This window comes from Ipomoea nil, unplaced genomic scaffold, assembly GCF_001879475.1.
Source record: "Ipomoea nil cultivar Tokyo-kokei standard unplaced genomic scaffold, Asagao_1.1 scaffold1993, whole genome shotgun sequence".
Lineage (NCBI taxonomy): Eukaryota > Viridiplantae > Streptophyta > Magnoliopsida > Solanales > Convolvulaceae > Ipomoea > Ipomoea nil.
In genome coordinates, this window is record NW_017618421.1 from 2692180 (window position 1) to 2706055 (window position 13876).

A 13876-nucleotide genomic window follows, 5' to 3' on the forward strand; every position below is an offset into this window, starting at 1 on the left:
GATCGAATTTACTCAATAATAAATATTTCTACTATTAGAATTAAACGAATTAGATATGCTAGGAATTAATCCCTATGCCTTTCCCATGCAAAGCAAGCACTCTACCATTTGAGCTACATCCTCTACTATTATACAAAATACAATTTATATATAAATCACGAAAACTATTTCAAAAAATGTCGACACACTATTATCAGAGCCAGGTTTTGATCCTGAGACCGGTGGGTTATGGGCCCACCACACTTCCGCTGCGCCACTCTGATTTTACTTTGGTGCAACACGAATAAAGATATATCTTGTACTTTCATTTTTCCACAACTTGGTTTAAACAAGGCAAGAGTATGATGTAGTTATGTTTCGAGGGAGTATTGCAAATAAACATATGTGGACATTACGTACTAGAGAAATTATAATAATATCTCTCACTTTACTCTGTTGCATTCTTGTGATGTAAACAATATAATTTTTCACGGGATAAAGTTAAAAATTGTACCCTTTACTTTTCTTTCAACCTCATCCAAGTTATCCTGAACAGAGATTGTGTGATTAGGGGCCCCCAACCAATCTTGTGCGTAGGCTTCCACAATTTTAGATGTTAAGAAACACCTTAATGCATCTAATACCCTACCACTAGTACTAAATGCACTCTTAGAGCAACTGTGGATATGGATACAACTAGTAGATCCCTTACCATTTTTGTGAGAATAGGAAATATCTCACTATTCACCTTCCACCGCCTAAGCACATCAAATTCAGCAGTTTCTTCCTCTTCCACTATATTTGCACTCAATTAAGTATTCAGTTCAGTCTACTTACTGCTTCCACCACCACTCTCCATTTTCTGTTATTTAGCTGGCCTTTCAACCAAGACAAAGTTTTTCGAACTGTAGTTTCAGAATGGACATATTTTGATACAAATTGCGAAATAAGGGGATGAAGACCACACAGAGGGGACACTGTAGGTAGCTGCATAGTCATTAAACAGCTCATCCAATGAACCTTGAACCTTTGCAAAGAAAGATTTACTTTTTCTTCAACATACAAAAGGGCGAATTGGTGAGGCATATTCTCAATCTTATCATTGGGATCCAAAATATTGACATAAAATATCAAGAAACTCATTTTTTCTTGATCCCTCCAAAATTTTTCAAACTTTCGTTCATTTGAGACCCCCTTACCTAAAAAAAAAAAAAAAAAAAAAAAAATAGAACATAGAATCATAGAAACGAAAAACTCATAGACATATTCACTCATAAATCTTTGAAAATTATACACAGAAAAATCATAAACAGTTTACCTTTACATAGCTATATCCCCTACTAATGTTTTTATAGTCAAAATACAATCTATATGTAATACAAAACGTGTAATTTAAATCAGAAGGGCATTAACCATTTGGTCCATTAAAGATTTTTTCTATTATTCTATTTGATGTCAATTTGTATTTTTCTTTTGTGTAATTGTTTTATATACGAAACTGAAAATTTATATGTTCTATTTTATATTTATGTTCGTAGATTTGATGAACTGTAGTTGTCATTTGAAACTTGAAGGAATTTAATGAAATTAGTAAATTTAAATTCAGAAAATTATATATCTGACGGGTTTTTAAAAAATTACACGAGTTGGGTGTCCAAATATTACCCGTGAACTAGTACTCTCCCGAAGTTTAATGATTTACGAGATCGAATTTACTCAATAATAAATATTTCTACTATTAGAATTAAACGAATTAGATATGCTAGGAATTAATCCCTATGCCTTTCCCATGCAAAGCAAGCACTCTACCATTTGAGCTACATCCTCTACTATTATACAAAATACAATTTATATATAAATCACGAAAACTATTTCAAAAAATGTAGACACACTATTATCAGAGCCAGGTTTCAATCCTGGGACCTGTGGGTTATGGGCCCACCACGCTTCCGCTGCGCCACTCTGATTTTGCTTTGGTGCGACACGAATAAAGATATATCTTGTACTTTCATTTTTCCACAACTTGGTTTTCGCCAGAGCTTATTTAGTGAGGTTTAAACAAGGCAAGAGTATGATGTAGTTATGTTTCGAGGGAGTATTGTAAATAAACATATATGGACATTTACGTACTAGAGAAATTATAATAATATCTCTCACTTTACTCTGTTGCATTCTTGTGATGTAAACAATATAATTTTTCACGGGATAAAGTTAAAAATTGTACCCTTTTCTTTTCTTTCAACCTCATCCAAGTTATCCTAAACAGAGATTGTGTGATTAGGTGCCCTCAACCAATCTTGTGCGTAGGCTTCCACAAGTTTAGGTGTTAAGAAACACCTTAAGGCATCTAATACCCTACCACTAGTACTAAATGCACTCTTAGAGCAACTGTGGATATGGATACAACTAGTAGATCCCTTTCCATTTTTGTGAGAATAGGAAATATCTCACTATTCACCTTCCACCGCCTAAGCACATCAAATTCAGCAGTTTCTTCCTCTTCCACTATATTTGCACTCAATTAAGTATTCAGTTCAGTCTACTTACTGCTTCCACCACCACTCTCCATTTTCTGTTATTTAGCTGGCCTTTCAACCAAGACAAAGTTTTTCGAACTGTAGTTTCAGAATGGACATATTTTGATACAAATTGCGAAATAAGGGGATGAAGACCGCACAGAGGTGACACTGTAGGTAGCTGCATAGTCATTAAACAGCTCATCCAATGCATCTTGAACCTTTGCAAAGTAAGATTTGCTTTTTCTTCAACATACAAAAGGGCAAATTGGTGAGGCATATTCTCAATCTTATCATTGGGATCCAAAATATTGACATAAAATATCAAGAAACTCATTTTTTCTTGATCCCTCCAAAATTTTTCAAACTTTACTTTCATTTGAGACCCCCTTACCAAAAAAAAAAAAAAAATAGAACATAGAATCATAGACATGAAAAACTCATAGACATATTCACTCATAAATCTTTGAAAATTATACACAGAAAAATCATAAACAGTTTACCTTTACATAGCTATATCCCCTACTAATGTTTTTATAGTCAAAATACAATCTATATGTAATACAAAACATGCAATATAAATTAGAAGGGCATTAACAATTTGGTCGATAAAAATTTTTTTCTATTATTCTATTTGATGTCAATTTGTATTTTTCTTTTGTGTAATTGTTTTACACACGAAACTGCAAATTTATATGTTCTATTTTATATTTATGTTCGTAGATTTGATGAACTGTAGTTGTCATTTGAAAGTTGAAGGAATTTAATGAAATTAGTAAATTTAAATTCAGAAAATTATATATCTGACTGGTTTTTAAAAAATTACACGAGTTGGGTGTCCAAATATTACCCATGAACTAGTACTCTGCCGAAGTTTAATGATTTACGTGATCGAATTTACTCAATAATAAATATTTCTACTATTATTATTAAACGAATTAGATATGCTAGGAATTAATCCCTATGCCTTTCCCATGCAAAGCAAGCACTCTACCATTTGAGCTACATCCCCTACTATTATACAAAATACAATTTATATATAAATCAGGAAAACTATTTCAAAACATATCGACACACTATTATCAGAGCCAGGTTTCGATCCTAGGACCTGTGGGTTATGGGCCCACCACGCTTCCGCTGCGCCACTATGATTTTACTTTGGTGGAACACGAATAAAGATATATCTTGTACTTTAATTTTTCCACAACTTGGTTTTCGCTAGACCTTATTTAGTGAGGTTTAAACAAGGCAAGAGTATGATGTAGTTATGTTTCCGGGGAGTATTGTAAATAAACATATGTGGACATTACGTACTAGAGAAATTATAATAATATCTCTCACTTTACTCTGTTGCATTCTTGTGATGTAAACAATATAATTTTTCACGGGATAATGTTAGAAATTGTACCCTTTTCTTTTCTTTCAACCTCATCCAAGTTTTCCTGAACAGAGATTGTGTGATTAGGTGCCCTCAACCAATCTTGTGCGTAGGCTTCCACAATTTTAGGTGTTAAGAAACACCTTAAGGCATCTAATACCCTACCACTAGTACTAAATGCACTCTTAGAGCAACTGTGGATATGGATACAACAAGTAGATCCCTTAACATTTTTGTGAGAATAGGAAATATCTCACTATTCACCTTCCACCGCCTAAGCACATGAAATTCAGCAGTTTCTTCCTCTTCCACTATATTTGCCCTCAATTAAGTATGCAGTTCAGTCTACTTACTGCTTCCACCACCACTCTCCATTTTCTGTTATTTAGCTGGCCTTTCAACCATGACAAAGTTTTTCGAACTGTAGTTTCAGAATGGACATATTTTGATACAAATTGCGAAATAAGGGGATGAAGACCGCACAGAGGTGACACTGTAGGTAGCTGCATAGTCATTAAACAGCTCATCCAACGCACCTTGAACCTTTGCAAAGAAAGATTTGCCTTTTCTTCAACATACAAAAGGGCAAATTGGTGAGGCATATTCTCAATCTTATCATTGGGATCCAAAATATTGACATAAAATATCAAGAAACTCAATTTTTCTTGATCCCTCCACAATTTTTCAAACTTTAGTTTCATTTGAGACCCCCTTACCTAAAAAAAAAAATAGAACAGAGAATCATAGACACGAAAAACTCATAGACATATTCACTCATAAATCTTTGAAAATTATACACAGAAAAATCATAAACAGTTTACCTTTACATAGCTATATCCCCTACTAATGTTTTTATAGTCAAAATACAATCTATATGTAATACAAAACGTGCAATATAAATCAGAAGGGCATTAACCATTTGGTCCATTAAATATTTTTTCTATTATTCTATTTGATGTCAATTTGTATTTTTCTATTGTGTAATTGTTTTATATACGAAACTGAAAATTTATATGTTCTATTTTATATTTATGTTCGTAGATTTGATGAACTGTAGTTGTCATTTGAAACTTGAAGGAATTTAATGAAATTAGTAAATTTAAATTCAGAAAATTATATATCTGATGGGTTTTTAAAAAATTACACGAGTTGGGTGTCCAAATATTACCCGTGAACTAGTACTCTCCCGAAGTTTAATGATTTACGTGATCGAATTTTACTCAATAATAAATATTTCTACTATTAGAATTAAACGAATTAGATATGCTAGGAATTAATCCATATGCCTTTCCCATGCAAAGCAAGCACTCTACCATTTGAGCTACATCCCCTACTATAATACAAAATACAAAATCAGGAAAACTATTTCAAAACATGTCGACACACTATTATCAGAGCAAGGTTTCGATCCTGGGACCTGTGGGTTATGGGCCCACCACGCTTCCGCTGCGCCACTCTGATTTTGCTTTGGTGTAACACGAATAAAGATATATCTTTTACTTTAATTTTTCCACAACTTGATTTTCGCTAGAGCTTATTTAGTGAGGTTTAAACAAGGCAAGAGTATGATGTAGTTATGTTTCCCGGGAGTATTGTAAATAAACATATATGGACGTTACGTACTAGAGAAATTATAATAATATCTCTCACTTTACTCTGTTGCATTCTTGTGATGTAAACAATATAATTTTTCACGGGATAAAGTTAGAAATTGTACCCTTTTCTTTTCTTTCAACCTCATCCAAGTTTTCCTGAACAGAGATTGTGTGATTAGGTGCCCTCAATCAATCTTGTGCGTAGGCTTCCACAATTTTAGGTGTTAAGAAACACCTTAATGCATCTAATACCCTACCACTAGTACTAAATGCACTCTTAGAGAAACTGTGCAAATTTATATGTTCTATTTTATATTTATGTTCGTAGATTTGATGAACTGTAGTTGTCATTTGAAAGTTGAAGGAATTTAATGAAATTAGTAAATTTAAATTCAGAAAATTATATATCTGACTGGTTTTTAAAAAATTACACGAGTTGGGTGTCCAAATATTACCCGTGAACTATTACTCTCCCGAAGTTTAATGATTTACGTGATCAAATTTACTCAATAATAAATATTTCAACAATTAGAATTAAACGAATTAGATATGCTAGGAATTAATCCCTATGCCTTTCCCATGCAAAGCAAGCACTCTACCATTTGAGCTACATCCCCTACTATTATACAAAATACAATTTATATATAAATCAAGAAAACTATTTCAAAACATGTCAACACACTATTATCAGAGCCAAGTTTCGATCCTGGGACCTGTGGGTTATGGGCCCACCACGCTTTCGCTGCGCCACTCTGATTTTGCTTTGGTGCAATACGAATAAAGATATATCTTGTACTTTAATTTTTCCACAACTTGATTTTCGCCAGAGCTTATTTAGTGAGGTTTAAACAAGGCAAGAGTATGATGTAGTTATGTTTCGGGGGAGTATTGTGAATAAACATGTGTGGACATTACGTACTAGAGAAATTATAATAATATCTCTCACTTTACTCTGTTGCATTCTTGTGATGTAAACAATATAATTTTTCACGGGATAAAGTTAGAAATTGTACCCTTTTCTTTTCTTTCAACCTCATCCAAGTTTTCCTGAACAGAGATTGTGTGATTAGGTGCCCTCAACCAATCTTGTGCGTAGGCTTCCACAATTTTAGGTGTTAAGAAACACCTTAAGGCATCTAATACCCTACCACTAGTACTAAATGCACTCTTAGAGCAACTGTGGATATGGATACAACTAGTAGATCCCTTACCATTTTTGTGAGAATAGGAAATATCTCACTATTCACCTTCCACCGCCTAAGCACATCAAATTCAGCAGTTTCTTCCTCTTCCACTATATTTGCACTCAATTAAGTATGCAGTTCAGTCTACTTACTGCTTCCACCACCACTCTCAATTTTCTGTTATTTAGCTGGCCTTTCAACCAAGACAAAGTTTTTCGAACTGTAGTTTCAGAATGGACATATTTTGATTCAAATTGCGAAATAAGGGGATGAAGACCGCACAGAGGTGACACTGTAGGTAGCTGCATAGTCATTAAACAGCTCATCCAATGCACCTTGAACCTTTGCAAAGTAAGATTTGCTTTTTCTTCAACATACAACAGGGCAAATTGGTGAGGCATATTCTCAATCTTATCATTGGGACCAAAATATTGACATAAAATATCAAGAAACTCATTTTTTCTTGATCCCTCCACAATTTTTCAAACTTTAGTTTCATTTGAGACCCCCTTACCTAAAAAAAAAATAGAACATAGAATCATAGACACGAAAAACTCATAGACATATTCACTCATAAATCTTTGAAAATTATACACAGAAAAATCATAAACAGTTTACCTTTACATAGCTATATCCCCTACTAATGTTTTTATAGTCAAAATACAATCTATATGTAATACAAAACGTGCAATATAAATCAGAAGGGCATTAACCATTTGGTCCATTAAAGATTTTTTCTATTATTCTATTTGATGTCAATTTGTATTTTTCTTTTGTGTAATTGTTTTATATACGAAACTGAAAATTTATATGTTCTATTTTATATTTATGTTCGTAGATTTGATGAACTGTAGATGTCATTTGAATCTTGAATGAATTTAATGAAATTAGTAAATTTAAATTCAGAAAATTATATATCTAACGGGTTTTTTAAAAATTACACGAGTTGGGTGTCCAAATATTACCCGTGAACTATTACTCTCCCGAAGTTTAATGATTTACGTGATCGAATTTACTCAGTAATAAATATTTCTACAATTAGAATTAAACGAATTAGATATGCTAGGAATTAATCCCTATGCCTTCCCCATGCATAGCAAGCACTCTACCATTTGAGCTACATCCCCTACTATTATACAAAATACAATTTATATATAAATCAGGAAAACTATTTCAAAACATGTCGACACACTATTATCACAGCCAGGTTTCAATCCTGGGACCTGTGGGTTATGGGCCCACCACGCTTCCGCTGCGCCACTCTGATTTTGCTTTGGTGCAACGCGAATAAAGATATATCTTGTACTTTCATTTTTCCACAACTTGGTTTTCGCTAGAGCTTATTTAGTGAGGTTTAAACATGGCAAGAGTATGATGTAGTTATGTTTCCGGGGAGTATTGTAAATAAACATATGTGGACATTACGTACTAGAGAAATTATAATAATATCTCTCACTTTACTCTGTTGCATTCTTGTGATGTAAACAATATAATTTTTCACGGGATAAAGTTAGAAATTGTACCCTTTTCTTTTCTTTCAACCTCATCAAAGTTTTCCTCAACAGAGATTGTGTGATTAGGTGCCCTCAACCAATCTTGTGCGTAGGCTTCCACAATTTTAGGTGTTAAGAAACACCTTAAGGCATCTAATACCCTACCACTAGTACTAAATGCACTATTAGAGCAACTGTGGATATGGATATAACTAGTAGATCCCTTACCATTTTTGTGAGAATAGGAAATATCTCACTATTCACCTTCCACCGCCTAAGCACATCAAATTCAGCAGTTTTTTCCTCTTCCACTATATTTGCACTCAATTAAGTATGCAGTTCAGTCTACTTACTGCTTCCACCACCACTCTCAATTTTCTGTTATGTAGCTGGCCTTTCAACCAAGATAAAGTTTTTCGAACTGTAGTTTCAGAATGGACATATTTTGATTCAAATTGCCAAATAAGGGGATGAAGACCGCACAGAGGTGATACTGGAGGTAGCTACATAGTCATTAAACAGCTCATCCAATGCACCTTGAACCTTTGCAAAGTAAGATTTGCTTTTTCTTCAACATACAACAGGGTAAATTGGTGAGGCATATTCTAAATCTTATCATTGGGATCCAAAATATTGACATAAAATATCAAGAAACTCATTTTTTCTTGATCCCTCCACAATTTTTCAAACATTAGTTTCATTTGAGACCCCCTTACCTAAAAAAAAAAATAGAACATAGAATCATAGACACGAAAAAAATCATAGACATATTCACTCATAAATCTTTGAAAATTATACACAGAAAAATCATAAACAGTTTACCTATACATAGCTATATCCCCTTCTAATGTTTTTATAGTCAAAATACAATCTATATGTAATAAAAAACGTGCAATATAAATCAGAAGGGCATTAACCATTTGGTCCATTAAAGATTTTTTCTATTATTCTATTTGATGTCAATTTGTATTTTTCTTTTGTGTAATTGTTTTATATACGAAACTGAAAATTTATATGTTCTATTTTATATTTATGTTCGTAGATTTGATGAACTGTAGATGTCATTTGAATCTTGAAGGAATTTAATGAAATTAGTAAATTTAAATTCAGAAATTTATATATCTAACGGGTTTTTTAAAAATTACACGAGTTGGGTGTCCAAATATTACCCGTGAACTATTACTCTCCCGAAGTTTAATGATTTACGTGATCGAATTTACTCAGTAATAAATATTTCTACAATTAGAATTAAACGAATTAGATATGCTAGGAATTAATCCCTATGCCTTTCCCATGCAAAGCAAGCACTCTACCATTTGAGCTACATCCCCTACTATTATACAAAATACAATTTATATATAAATCAAGAAAACTATTTCAAAACATGTCAACACACTATTATCAGAGCCAAGTTTCGATCCTGGAACCTGTGGGTTATGGGCCCACCACGCTTTCGCTGCGCCACTCTGATTTTTCTTTGGTGCAATACGAATAAAGATATATCTTGTACTTTAATTTTTCCACAACTTGGTTTTCGCCAGAGCTTATTTAGTGAGGTTTAAACAAGGCAAGAGTATGATGTAGTTATGTTTCGGGGGTGTATTGTAAATAAACATATGTGGACATTACGTACTAGAGAAATTATAATAATATCTCTAACTTTACTCTGTTGCATTCTTGTGCTGTAAACAATGTAATTTTTCACGGGATAAAGTTTGAAATTGTACCCTTTTCTTTTCTTTCAACCTCATCCAAGTTTTCCTCAACAGAGATTGTGTGATTAGGTGCCCTCAACCAATCTTGTGCGTAGGCTTCCACAATTTTAGGTGTTAAGAAACACCTTAAGGGATCTAATACCCTACCACTAGTACTAAATGCACTCTTAGAGCAACTGTGGATTTGGATACAACTAGTAGATCCCTTACCATTTTTGTGAGAATAGGAAATATCTCACTATTCACCTTCCACCGCCTAAGCACATCAAATTCAGCAGTTTCTTCCTCTTCCACTATATTTGCACTCAATTAAGTATGCAGTTCAGTCTACTTACTGCTTCCACCACCACTCTCAATTTTCTGTTATTTAGCTGGCCTTTCAACCAAGACAAAGTTTTTCGAACTGTAGTTTCAGAATGGACATATTTTGATTCAAATTGCGAAATAAGGGGATGAAGACCGCACAGAGGTGACACTGTAGGTAGCTGCATAGTCATTAAACAGCTCATCCAATGCACCTTGAACCTTTGCAAAGTAAGATTTGCTTTTTCTTCAACATACAACAGGGCAAATTGGTGAGGCATATTCTCAATCTTATCATTGGGACCAAAATATTGACATAAAATATCAAGAAACTCATTTTTTCTTGATCCCTCCACAATTTTTCAAACTTTAGTTTCATTTGAGACCCCCTTACTTAAAAAAAAAATAGAACATAGAATCATAGACACGAAAAACTCATATACATATTCACTCATAAATCTTTGAAAATTATACACAGAAAAATCATAAACAGTTTACCTTTACATAGCTATATCCCCTACTAATGTTTTTATAGTCAAAATACAATCTATATGTAATACAAAACGTGTAATATAAATCAGAAGGGCATTAACCATTTGGTCCATTAAAGATTTTTTCTATTATTCTATTTGATGTCAATTTGTATTTTTCTTTTGTGTAATTGTTTTATATACGAAACTGAAAATTTATATGTTCTATTTTATATTTATGTTCGTAGATTTGATGAACTGTAGATGTCATTTGAAACTTGAAGGAATTTAATGAAATTAGTAAATTTAAATTCAGAAAATTATATATCTAACGGGTTTTTTAAAAATTACACGAGTTGGGTGTCCAAATATTACCCGTGAACTATTACTCTCCCGAAGTTTAATGATTTACGTGATCGAATTTACTCAGTAATAAATATTTCTACAATTAGAATTAAACGAATTAGATATGCTAGGAATTAATCCCTATGCCTTTCCCATGCATAGCAAGCACTCTACCATTTGAGCTACATCCCCTACTATTATACAAAATACAATTTATATATAAATCAGGAAAACTATTTCAAAAAATGTCGACACACTGTTATCACCGCCAGGTTTCAATCCTGGGACCTGTGGGTTATGGGCCCACCACGCTTCCGCTGCGCCACTCTGATTTTGCTTTGGTGCAACACGAATAAAGATATATCTTGTACTTTAATTTTTTCACAACTTGGTTTTCGCTAGAGCTTATTTAGTGAGGTTTAAACATGGCAAGAGTATGATGTAGTTATGTTTCCGGGGAGTATTGTAAATAAACATATGTGGACATTACGTACTAGAGAAATTATAATAATATCTCTCACTTTACTCTGTTGCATTCTTGTGATGTAAACAATATAATTTTTCACAGGATAAAGTTAGAAATTGTACCCTTTTCTTTTCTTTCAACCTCATCAAAGTTTTCCTCAACAGAGATTGTGTGATTAGGTGCCCTCAACCAATCTTGTGCGTAGGCTTCCACAATTTTAGGTGTTAAGAAACACCTTAAGGCATCTAATACCCTACCACTAGTACTAAATGCACTATTAGAGCAACTGTGGATATGGATACAACTAGTAGATCCCTTACCATTTTTGTGAGAATAGGAAATATCTCACTATTCACCTTCCACCGCCTAAGCACATCAAATTCAGCAGTTTCTTCCTCTTCCACTCTATTTGCACTCAATTAAGTATGCAGTTCAGTCTACTTACTGCTTCCACCACCACTCTCAATTTTCTATTATTTAGCTGACCTTTCAACGAAGACAATGTTTTTCGAACTATAGTTTCAGAATGGACATATTTTGATTCAAATTGCGAAAGAAGGGGATGAAGACCGCACAGAGGTGACACTGCAGGTAGCTGCATAGTCATTAAACAGCTCATCCAATGCACCTTGAACCTTTGCAAAGTAAGATTTGCTTTTTCTTCAACATACAACAGGGCAAATTGGTGAGGCATATTCTAAATCTTATCATTGGGATCCAAAATATTGACATAAAATATCAAGAAACTCATTTTTTCTTGATCCCTCCACAATTTTTCAAACATTAGTTTCATTTGAGACCCCCTTACCTAAAAAAAAAAAAATAGAACATAGAATCATAGACACGAAAAAACTCATAGACATATTCACTCATAAATCTTTGAAAATTATACACAGAAAAATCATAAACAGTTTACCTATACATAGCTATATCCCCTTCTAATGTTTTTATAGTCAAAATACAATCTATATGTAATAAAAAACGTGCAATATAAATCCGAAGGGCATTAACCATTTGGTCCATTAAAGATTTTTTCTATTATTCTATTTGATGTCAATTTGTATTTTTCTTTTGTGTAATTGTTTTATATACGAAACTGAAAATTTATATGTTCTATTTTATATTTATGTTCGTAGATTTGATGAACTGTAGATGTCATTTGAATCTTGAAGGAATTTAATGAAATTAGTAAATTTAAATTCAGAAAATTATATATCTAACGGGTTTTTTAAAAATTACACGAGTTGGGTGTCCAAATATTACCCGTGAACTATTACTCTCCCGAAGTTTAATGATTTACGTGATCGAATTTACTCAGTAATAAATATTTCTACAATTAGAATTAAACGAATTAGATATGCTAGGAATTAATCCCTATGCCTTTCCCATGCAAAGCAAGCACTCTACCATTTGAGCTACATCCCCTACTATTATACAAAATACAATTTATATATAAATCAAGAAAACTATTTCAAAACATGTCAACACACTATTATCAGAGCCAAGTTTCGATCCTGGAACCTGTGGGTTATGGGCCCACCACGCTTTCGCTGCGCCACTCTGATTTTGCTTTGGTGCAATACGAATAAAGATATATCTTGTACTTTAATTTTTCCACAACTTGGTTTTCGCCAGAGCTTATTTAGTGAGGTTTAAACAAGGCAAGAGTATGATGTAGTTATGTTTCGGGGGAGTATTGTAAATAAACATATGTGGACATTACGTACTAGAGAAATTATAATAATATCTCTAACTTTACTCTGTTGCATTCTTGTGATGTAAACAATATAATTTTTCACGGGATAAAGTTAGAAATTGTACCCTTTTCTTTTCTTTCAACCTCATCCAAGTTTTCCTCAACAGAGATTGTGTGATTAGGTGCCCTCAACCAATCTTGTGCGTAGGCTTCCACAATTTTAGGTGTTAAGAAACACCTTAAGGGATCTAATACCCTACCACTAGTACTAAATGCACTCTTAGAGCAACTGTGGATTTGGATACAACTAGTAGATCCCTTACCATTTTTGTGAGAATAGGAAATATCTCACTATTCACCTTCCACCGCCTAAGCACATCAAATTCAGCAGTTTCTTCCTCTTCCACTATATTTGCACTCAATTAAGTATGCAGTTCAGTCTACTTACTGCTTCCACCACCACTCTCAATTTTCTGTTATTTAGCTGGCCTTTCAACCAAGACAAAGTTTTTCGAACTGTAGTTTCAGAATGGACATATTTTGATTCAAATTGCGAAATAAGGGATGAAGACCGCACAGAGGTGACACTGTAGGTAGCTGCATAGTCATTAAACAGCTCATCCAATGCACCTTGAACCTTTGCAAAGTAAGATTTGCTTTTTCTTCAACATACAACAGGGCAAATTGGTGAGGCATATTCTCAATCTTATCATTGGGACCAAAATATTGACATAAA

The 13876-nt window shown here is 33.3% G+C and overlaps 5 non-coding genes across 5 annotated transcripts; all 5 read right to left on the reverse strand.

Moving 5' to 3' along the window:
* Window positions 1–1874: 1874 nt before the first annotated feature.
* TRNAM-CAU lies at window positions 1875–1946 on the reverse strand. The gene has a single exon. It is a non-coding gene; the product is annotated as a tRNA-Met (tRNA).
* Window positions 1947–3575: 1629 nt separating this feature from the next.
* TRNAM-CAU lies at window positions 3576–3647 on the reverse strand. Its single transcript has one exon. It is a non-coding gene; the product is annotated as a tRNA-Met (tRNA).
* A 1615-nt stretch (window positions 3648–5262) lies between these two features.
* Window positions 5263–5334, reverse strand: TRNAM-CAU. Its single transcript has one exon. It is a non-coding gene; the product is annotated as a tRNA-Met (tRNA).
* Window positions 5335–6153: 819 nt separating this feature from the next.
* On the reverse strand, window positions 6154–6225 carry TRNAM-CAU. The gene has a single exon. It is a non-coding gene; the product is annotated as a tRNA-Met (tRNA).
* Window positions 6226–7847: 1622 nt separating this feature from the next.
* TRNAM-CAU lies at window positions 7848–7919 on the reverse strand. Its single transcript has one exon. It is a non-coding gene; the product is annotated as a tRNA-Met (tRNA).
* Between the last annotated feature and the right edge of the window lie 5957 nt (window positions 7920–13876).